This window comes from Physcomitrium patens, chromosome 5 (assembly GCF_059467195.1).
Source record: "Physcomitrium patens ecotype Gransden chromosome 5, ASM5946719v1, whole genome shotgun sequence".
Lineage (NCBI taxonomy): Eukaryota > Viridiplantae > Streptophyta > Bryopsida > Funariales > Funariaceae > Physcomitrium > Physcomitrium patens.
Window position 1 is genome coordinate 9,223,073 of NC_143414.1, and position 10,796 is coordinate 9,233,868.

Below are 10,796 nucleotides of genomic sequence, written 5' to 3' on the forward strand. Positions count from 1 at the left end.
TGACATTGTAGCCAAAAAAAGTTGATCTATTTCTTCAAGCTGCTCATGGAGAATTGCGAGGGAAATTGGAACTCCTTCATGAAGACAAAAAAGAAGATGAAGGATTGACAACAAAGTGGAAGAACGTTGAAGATGTGGTGGGGTTGCTTGCAAAAAGAGAAAGGAAGAAGGATAGGAGTAATATTCTGAAAATAGTATAAGCACCCAAAGCTCCTGTATATACAACACCACCAACAATGCCTACAGTTCAACCTTTGACATCCTTATCAAAGAAAGCAGATATGGAGATGGAAGAAATTATACGAGGAATGTGAGATCTTCAAATCAAATTGGCAAGACTTGAAGAGAATACTTCTATAAACAATGCGAAGAATGTTTCAAAACAAGGATATGTACAAAGATGCATTTGGTGTGATGATGCTTCATACACTAGAAAAGATTGCAATGAATTTAATAATATGATACGGCAGGGAATTATTTACTGGAAAGATGGGAAGATAGCATTGAAAAATAGAGAAGATCTTCTTCAAACCAATTTTGGCAAGGGAGGAATGAGAGCATTGGTTCAAGATTACTTAAAAGAGCATGAAACAGTAGCACAAGAAAGTGCAAGTTATGTTGCTAGAGTAGATGATGAAATTGGTGGAAGTACGGAAACTAGTGAGTTTTGGGCTTCTGCCGTTTTTACAATGCAAGAAGGGAAATTACCTCGAGAAGCGTTATTGAGAACTGCAGCTACAATACGAGGTAGAACAGGTTGGGAGGATCCTGTTGAGTCTCTTTCAGTTCATGCATATATTGCTAAGAGCCAACATGAAGCTTTGATGGAAGAAAAAAGACGAGGAAATTTTGATGATACTAGAGAAGGAAATTCTTTTAAGAGGCAAACTCAAGGAGACAAGGCTCAGGAGGCAGCTTCACAAGAATTACCTGTAAAGGATACCTCATCATCATTGGGAGAAAAAACAACGGAGACAAAAGATAAAGGCAAATCAATTGCCTATAAGCTACTTTCTGACATTGAAGCGGCAACAAATTTGAAAGGGGTGTTGGAAGAACGTATATTAAACGCTAAGGTGGAATTCACATTGAAAGAAGTCTTGGAAATTTCAAAGAAGGAGTTTCATGATGTTATCATTGACAGCATTAAGCGAAAGAGGCAATTAATAGGCGAAACTGGAATGAGTCATGCTATTGATGCAAGAATATGTAGAGATGAAGAAGAGGTTGATATTGGTTATAAGCAACCAACAAATGAAAAGAATGGGTATAATCAGCGAGTACGTTTCCAAAATTCTAGTGACAAGGAAATGGAAACTTTGAGCCATTATACTCGAAAGCATTGGGCAAGGGCAACTACTGAGGTATTGGTGAAGGTAGGAGATATAGAAGAACCAATAGTTGCTTTGGTCGACCATGGTTCTGAAATAAATCTCATGTCTAAAGATCTTTATAAGAAGCAAAAATGGCCAATTGATATGGAACATGGATGGGCAATACGAGCAGCTAATAACACACGAGGCAAATTATATGGAGCTTGTCCAGATGTCAAAATTCGGATTGGGGATGTTGCGACGGAGCAACATTTCTTCGTTCAACATACAACGCCTTATCTGTTGATTTTAGGACAACCTTATATCACGGCAACACGGATGGAAACAAAAGTACTTGACGATGGTTCTGCTTATGCAAGGGTACGGAGCGAAGATGGGAGGAAAGTTGTACAATTTCTAACAGTACCTCCTAACCATGAACGGAATCGAGATATGTTGAGGGAGAAACCATTGCCAAAGATTGTTGAAGGATTTAAGGATTTTGGGGAGGTACCACTGTAAAGCGAGATTATGGAGGTACAAAAGAAGAGGTACTCTTACGAGATGAAGGTGCCTTTGATGAGAGTTTTATTGGTATTGTGGAGAATGGAAATATTATGTATAAGAAAGTTGATGATTTTAAAAAAAAAGAAAGAAAAAGATTATATAATATTGAAGGACAATTACGCAAGTTAGGTACATTGCAAGATGATGAGAGGATTTTAGGTGTTTATGAAGAAAATGGGCTGGAAGATTCATTGGAATTGATTACATCTATTGGGTTAGGGGATAATGATAAGATTGTTGAGATTCATTCAAGAGAGATTTATACCATACTTGAATCTTTTCAAGCACCAAAAGTCACTGTAGAGACGAGATATAAAACGGTAGATAAGAAGGTAAACCCTGTTGCCGGACCATTACCAAAAGATTCTAAGGAACAAATGGGAGAAGCATCAAAAGAAGCAAGTTTAAGAGATCCAATGAGTATTAGACATCAGTTTACTAAAGAGACTTTTGAAGAATTGAAGATTGGTTCTGATGGTTCTTTATTGCCAGAGGAAATTATTTACTTCAAAAAGATGTTAGCTAAACAAGGTAGATCGTTTGCCTTCGAATCTCATGAAATTGGGTGTGTGGATTCAAATATTATAACACCTATGATTATCTTTACTGTACCGCATGTACCTTGGAATCTAAGATCGATTCTAGTATCGAGGGCACATTTATCTAAATTGGTGGAACTATTAAAAGAAAAGATAAAAATAAAAATATTGGAACCTTCATTTGCGCTGTATTCTAGTCGATGGTTTACGGTACCTAAGAAGAATGGGTCACTACGGTTTATTCAAGATATGCAACCGGTGAATGCAGTAACTGTCAGGAATGCAGGAATTGGACCTATTGTGGATGAATTTGCTGAGGCGTTTGCTGGAAGGGCGATCTATTCAATGGGTGATTTGTATTCAGGTTATAATCAATTTCAACTTGCCGAAGGAAGTAGAGATATGACAACAATGAGGACACCACTTGGATTGGTTAGAATGTGCACTCTTCCTCAAGGCGCGACCAACTCAGTTGTGCATATGATGAATGGGATGAATAAGGTATTGAGAGATTTTATTCCGGAAAAGACTATGCCTTTTCTCGATGATGTTCCTATAAAAGGGTGCAGAGAAGGAGACAAGGATGAAACTTTAGATACGAGGGGGTGTCGCAGATATGTGATTGATCATATACAAGATTGTGAAAAGATTTTAACTCGGCTTGGAGAAGTTCATCTTACATTATCGAGTATGAAGTCCGTATTTGGAGTACGAGAGGTTGTAATTGTTGGACATTTATGTGGATCTTACGGAAGAAAACCAGATCTAACTAAAGTTGATGCAATTGGAAGGATGAAAGAGGATTGTGATTCTTTAACAGAGGTTCGCAGGTTTTTGGGTGCATGTATATTTTATCGAATCTGGATCCCTCATTTTTGTCACATAGCGGATCCATTATATGAACTGTTACGCAAGGGTTATTGATTTAAATGGGAAGAAAGGCATATTCAGGCAATGCAAAGATTGAAGTAATTATTGATGTCACCTCCAATATTGAGGAAGGTTGATTATAAGTGCAATAGACCAATGATTCTTACTGTAGACACTAGTCCAATTGCCGTTGGATGGGCTGTGGGTCAAGATGATTCAAATGGAAGTAGATTTGCAGTTCGATTTTGGGCTAAAGTTTTAAGTATTCGTCAGCATGCATATTCGCAAGTCAAAAGAGAACTTTGGGGAGTCGTTTCGGCTATGAAAGCTGAAAAGGACTATTTGATTGGAGCAGTAGTAGTAATTAAAACAGATTGCTTGCCATTGCTTGGAATGATTATTAACTGTTCAATGCCAGATATTGCAATGTTGAGATGGATTGCTTATATTAAGTCACTAAATCCAGAATTTAAGCATGTTACTGGGAAGGACAATTTAGTAGCAGACATGCTATCTTGAGCAAGATACAAGTGGGAGGACGAAATGGTTGAAGACATTGATGACGTCGGATTGAAATTCTATTCGATATCAAATCTCAACGGAGAAGACAAGCTATTTCTTGAAAAATCTTATGAAGGAGAATTATTGGATATTGGTCATTACTTGAATACCTTGACTAAGCAGGGGAATTGGTTTACAGAAAAATTCAAACAAATAAGAAAAAAGACATATGGATTTTTGCTTTGAGATGGATTCTTATGGAAGAGACCGAAGAAAGGAATTGGGATGCCACAACAAGTGATAGGCAAAAAGGAAGAAAAAGTAAAATTATTAAAAGAGTTTCATGATAGTTTATGGGCAGGGCATAGAGGAATCTGGGCTACTTTTGCTAAACTCAAGGAACGATATTGGTGGAAAAATATGTATCGAGATGTGCTCTCATTTGTAGAGTCATGTGAAATCTGTCAATCGTATTCTAATATTCGACATCGAGATGGTCTTCATCCTACGTATCCTCTGGCTATTCATTTTAAATGGGTTGTTGATTTGGTTATTATGCCGGTTGGGTTATGGCAGATGAGATATTTGGTTTTAGCTCGTGAAGATTTATCAAATCAAGTAGAAGGAAGAGCATTGAGGACAAAATCTACAGAGGGGATTTGTAGGTTTTTGCTTGAAGATGTCATTTGCCGTTACGGGTGTGTAGGAAAAATCACTGCAGATCGTGGAGAATTAAATGCACAAGAAGCTCGTAAGTTCTTTGAAAGATGTGGAGTTAAACTATCACTGACTACTGCTTATAATCCAGAAGGGAATGTAAAAAGCGAACGTGGTCACCCACCGATTGTGAAAGCATTAGTTAAAGCTTGTAATGGAAAAGTTAAAGTGTGGCCACGGCTTTTGTCATTTGCATTATGGGCTGATCGAACAACACATAGCTCGGTGACAGGATATATGCCAGTAGAACTTATGACAGGTCAAAAATCAATTATGTCGATTGAAGAAAAGGTACTTACTTGGAGTATGCTACCATGGGAAGATGGATGTCACGGCCATAATCATGTAAGCTAATAATTACATATACAAATAGGTAGAAGTAAGTAAAAGTAGATAAAAGTAAGTTAATTCTATAATATTTAATATAGAAGCTTCCTAGAAACTTCCTAGATGCTACTTTGACTTCATAGGTATCTTTAATTGACTTTTTGGATTAGAAACGTGGTCAACAAGTTGGCCATGTGCCACATATGTTGTTAGCTTGAAGATCAAGCTAACTATGTAGCCCACACGTAGAAAAACTTGCCTTGTAAGTCAAAGCATGTGTCCTACAAAGTCAACACATATTGGAGGTCCTATAAAACGTCGCCACGTAGCCCCTAGTTAGATAGTATATATAGAGACAAGAGTGAAGGCTTCTTCACTCTTGTCAACTCTTTTCTTGCTTCTAGTCCAAGTTCAAGAGTCTTAACTTTCTTGTCTTGTGGCAATAGCCATTCCAGTTTCCTTTTAATATACCTACTTGTTTATATTTTGACTTATTATATCGAGATAGCCTTTTTGTATATTTTCCCTCATCGAGTCTTTGTCCTTGACAGATTGACAAGAGTACACTTACAATATCAGAGCTTTATTTTTCTTGAGTGAGAGTGGATTACCCCTTTCTCTTGACAAGATATAAGCATATTAGAAGTTTGCGGATTACCCACTTCTAAACTGATATTGTTCTTAGTATCTTCTTTGCTATCAAGCCTTTCTTTTCTTTTGTCTTGAGCAGTATCAAACAAATTTTTCTTAGTGTCATTATGGCAGAGCTTGTTGAAATGAAGAGTGCAATGGCACAAATGCAAGAGCAAATGAGGGAGTTAATGCTTGCGATGCATCAACTCAATTCACCAACACATGAAAGAACAAGAATGGCAGAAAGTGGGGATATAGAGATGATCGGAGCTGCTTCAACATCTACAACAAATCACGTTCCTTCTCTAATTGTACAACACCCTGTAAGCACTAGAGAACCAAGAATTGCCTTATCCGAGAAATTTGATGGTACGAGATCAAAGTTTCGAGGATTCATCAATTAAGTACATTTGGCAATTGAACTTCAACCGCAAAGCTATCCAACTCCAAGATCACAAGTCAGGTTTATTGGCACTCTACTTTCTGGTTCTGCATTATCATGGTTTTCGTCTTTTCTTGAACAACGAAATCCAATATTGGACAATTTGGAAGCTTTTTTGGTGGAGTTTCGATCTATGTATGGTGAACACGATGCAACTCGTATTGCAACAAATAAGATCCGAATTCTGCAATAAGAAAATCGCTCAGTAACAGTGTATGCTTCACAATTTCGACAACTTGCAATTGACATCAAGTGGGATGATGCTGCACTCATTAGTCAATTTCTTTATGGATTGCAATACGAAGTAAAGAAATTGATGCTCAACTTACCTGATCCTCAAACTTTGAGTCAAGCAATTGATTTTGCGGTAAAATGTCATAATTGACTTTTCGAATTTCGATCTGAGAATCATTCACGGGAACCTCAACGTTATTACTCAATGGCAACATCAACATCTTTGCCAAACGTACATTCGGAAGTAGAAGACATGCAAATTGACGCGGTATGTTTTAAACCCCTAACTGAGCAAGAAAAGATTCGTCGTCGTCAAGAAGGATTATGTTTATATTACGGAGAACCTAAGCATACTGCTCAACATTGTCCAAAGAAACGACGCAATTATAAAATGAGGGGTACGACGGTCAAAGAAGACAACATGTCGGAAAACGGATTCGTCCAGCTACAATAGGGACTGTGCAGCTGGAACCTTGTACAATTCCTAATGAAGGTCCTATCCTCTCCTCAGAACCCTCTCCTTGTTTTACAATAGACTTATATTTAGGACCTAAGAATTACAAAGCCTCTGCTTTATTAGATTCGGGAGCCTCAGCATGTTTTTTAGATGAACAATTAGTTAAAAGTCATAAAATACCTTTTGTATAGAAAACTAAAGCCGTACATGTAGAAGTCATTGATGGCCGTCCTTTGTCTTCTAGAGATGTCACTCATGAAACTTGCCCTATAAAAGTAACAATAAACGGTCATGTTAGATACATAGCTTTTAACATAATTAAATCCCCGTCCAATCCAGTTATTTTAGATTTATCCTGGCTAGAAAAATATAACCCTCGAATAGATTGGAATTCTCGTAAACTTAACTTTTTCCAAAGTATTATTAATAGTTCTACCAACCAAGTAAAAAGTTATAAATCTAGTATAGTAAAACCCGTTCTGATAGGTGCAAAAGCATTTATACACGCAGCAAAAGAAGGATCAACTTTTGCTATTTATGCTGCACCTATTTCTGAAAACGTAAAGACTTCGAGTGGCATTCCAAGTCAATATCAGGAGTATCAAGACGTTTTTGAGAAAAAGAATGCAGATATTCTTCCTGAGCATCACCCATATGATTGTTCAATCGACCTCAAGGAAGGAACTCAGCCACCATTTGGACCAATTTATAGTTTATCGCAAGATGAGATGGCTGAACTCAAGACATATATTGACGAGAATTTAGCGAAGAATTTCATACGCCATTCAAAATCTCCAGCAGGAGCTCCAATTCTATTCGTAAAGAAAAAAGATGGATCTTTGCGAATGTGTATTGATTATCGAGGACTCAACAAGATCACAATCAAGAACAGGTATCCATTACCTTTGATATCAGGATTCCTTGACTAGTTGAATCAAGCTAAGATTTATACAAAAATAGATCTAAGAGGAGCATATAATCTAGTACGAATCAAGGAAGGAGATGAATGGAAGACTCTGTTTCGAACCAGGTACAGACATTTTGAATATAATGTCATGCCTTTTGGACTCACGAATGCACCAGTTGCTTTTCAACATCTCATGAATGATGTATTTCGTGAATTCTTAGACAATTTTGTCATCTGCTATTTAGACGATATCCTGATCTATTCTAAGAACGTTGAAGAACATGAAATACATGTTCGTGAAGTATTACAAAAACTTAGAGATGCAGGATTGTACGCCAAGATAGAAAAGTGTGTATTTCACACTACTCAAGTCGACTTTTTACGATACATCATTTCAAATGATGGTCTCATGATGGATTCTAAGAAAGTCCAAACAATCATGGATTGGAAGATTCCAAGGACAGTAAGAGATGTCCAATGTTTCTTGAGATTTGCCAATTACTATCGGATCTTCATCAAAGATTTCTCACGAGTTGCAGCTCCACTTACACGCTTGACTAGTAGAGATAAATTCCAATGGAATCAAGAAGCGGAAGCAGCATTTGAAGCCTTGAAGACATCGTTTGTCTCTGCACCAGTCTTATATCGTGTTGATTTTTCCAAGGCATTTTTTATGGAAACAGATGCATCAGATTTTGCCTTGGGTGCAGTTTTATCACAAATGGGAACAGATGACAAACTTCATCCGATAGCTTTTCATTCAAGAAAATTCTCAGCAGCCCAGATCAATTATGAGATCCACGATAAAGAACTTCTTGCGATCGTGGATTCTTTTCAAGAATGGCGTCATTATCTAGAAGGCGCTTCTAGTCCAGTCACTGTGTATACAGATCACAAGAACCTCGAGTATTTCATGTCAGCACGCATGTTGAATCATCATCAAGCTCGTTGGAGTATGTCTTTGTCAAGATTTGAGTTCATTATCACTTATCGGCTAGGAAAACAACAAGGTTTGTCCGATGCATTGTCTAGACATTTTTATTTTGCACCAAAAGAAGGAGATGCAGCTTTTGAGCAACAAAGAACGGTCCTCTTGAAACCGGAGCAATTTCATCTCCAAGCAATGAAATCAACATTGACTATTGATTCAACTTTTCTCAAGCAAATCCAGTCGAGTATGTCCTTAGATCCTCTTGTTCATGATATTGTTAATAATTCTTCCAAGTCTCATGATTCTTCTAAGTTCGAGTTCAAGAATAATCTATTATATTTTGAAGGACGCCTATATGTTCCAGAAGGAGAAGCATGTTTACGTGTTCTTCAAGCACGTCATGATTTTCCAGCAACAGGACACTTTGGATATAATAAGACTTTGGAACTCATATCAAGAGATTTTTGGTGGCTACAAATGTGGAAGTCAGTCAAAGACTTTGTACAATCATGTAATATTTGTTCAAGATCAAAAACTCCTCGTCATCGACCTTACGGACTTCTTCAGCCATTACCTATACCAGAACAACCATGGTCTTCTGTTTCTATGGATTTCATCACAGATCTTCTAAGCTCAAGATCTTATGATTCTATATTTGTGATAGTAGATCATTTCACCAAAATGGCACATTTTGTGCCATGTACAAAATCTATCACAGGTGAAGAAACAGCTAAGCTTTTCATTGATAATATCTATCGCTATCATGGATTACCTAAAGATATCATATCGGGTAGGGGAACTCAATTTGTGTCGAGATTTTGGAGGACCCTTTTCAAGATTTTAAAGGTGGACATAAAGCTAACTTCGGCTTTCCATCCTCAAACTGATGGACAAACAGAGCGCGTAAACCAAGTCTTGGAGTAGTATTTAAGGTGTACCATCAATTACCAACAAGATGATTGGACAACCCTTCTGCCATTGGCAGAGTTTGATATATAATAATACGGTACATTCCTCCACGCAACAAACACCTTTTTTACCAATTATAGCTATCATCCACGACTTGATGCTTTTGATTTTTCAAAAATTGATAATCCTGCAGCAGAAGATATGGCAAATCGGTTGTCAGAGTTACATGCAATAATGAAGGCGCAATTGAAGGAAGCTCAAGAATGACAAAAGATAAACGCAGATGTATATCGTAAGGAGCAACCACAACTCAACGTGGGTGATAAGGTATGGCTACTTTGTCGTAATATCAAGACCACTCATCCTTGTGACAAGTTGGACTATCGAAGGCTGGGACCATTTTCTATTTCTGCACAAATCAATCCAATTGCATATCGTTTACATCTACCGAAGACAATAAAAATCCATCCAGTATTCTACATGTCTCTTCTTGAACCATATAAGATAGTGGACATAGCAAGAAGATGACAAGTTCCACCTCCTCCTATAGAAGTGGACAATAATGAAGAGTTTGAAGTAGAAGAAGTCTTAGATTCAAGGCGGCGTCGAAATAAAATAGAATATCTTCTCTATTGGCACGGATATGATATTAGTGAATGCACATGGGAGCCAATAAAGAATCTTGCAAATGCAACAAAGGTGGAGGAGGCTTTTCATCGACAACATCCATCAAAATCAAGATGAAAACCTTCTTTATAAAAGAAACAACATCTAGACAAGATAACATTGTACTTTCAATTCTTGTTCGTAGCTTCATTGTAGTAGTGGCACTTAGGAGATGGAGAACCAACAACCAATGGATTTAACTCAAGAGCCTTCATTTGCTGACCTGCCGGACAAGACATTACGATTGTCACAACCTTCGAGACGACGCAATCGAGATGAAGATCTTCAAGAACGACATGTTCTTCCTCGAATAGATGGTGAGATACAACGCGTTTGGTATCACGATTTGGGAAGGGACTCCCGATGTTTGGTGATTTTTCTAGAGGTAGGAACAACTCCTGATGGTTTTCTAAATATTCTATTCGAAGGAAGTTACGAAAGCCTCAACAATGATCAAATAACTGGGTGGTCTTCCCGCCCTGGTATGGGACACTACCGATGGTTGAGAGGCCCTATCAATCATCTTCGAAGAGAACAGAGATGAGAGTATGTGGCGAATACAATTCGTCGCATCATAGATTTCCTCAACATATGATGACCGCTCTTTGTGGAACTCGTCTCTAGAAGGGGGGGTAATGTCACGGCCATATTCATGTAAGCTAATAATTACATATAGAAATAGGTAGAAGTAAGTAAAAGTAGGTAAAATTAAGTTAATTCTATAATATTTAATATAAAAGCTTCCTAGAAATTTCCTAGACGCTACTTTGACTTCATAGATGT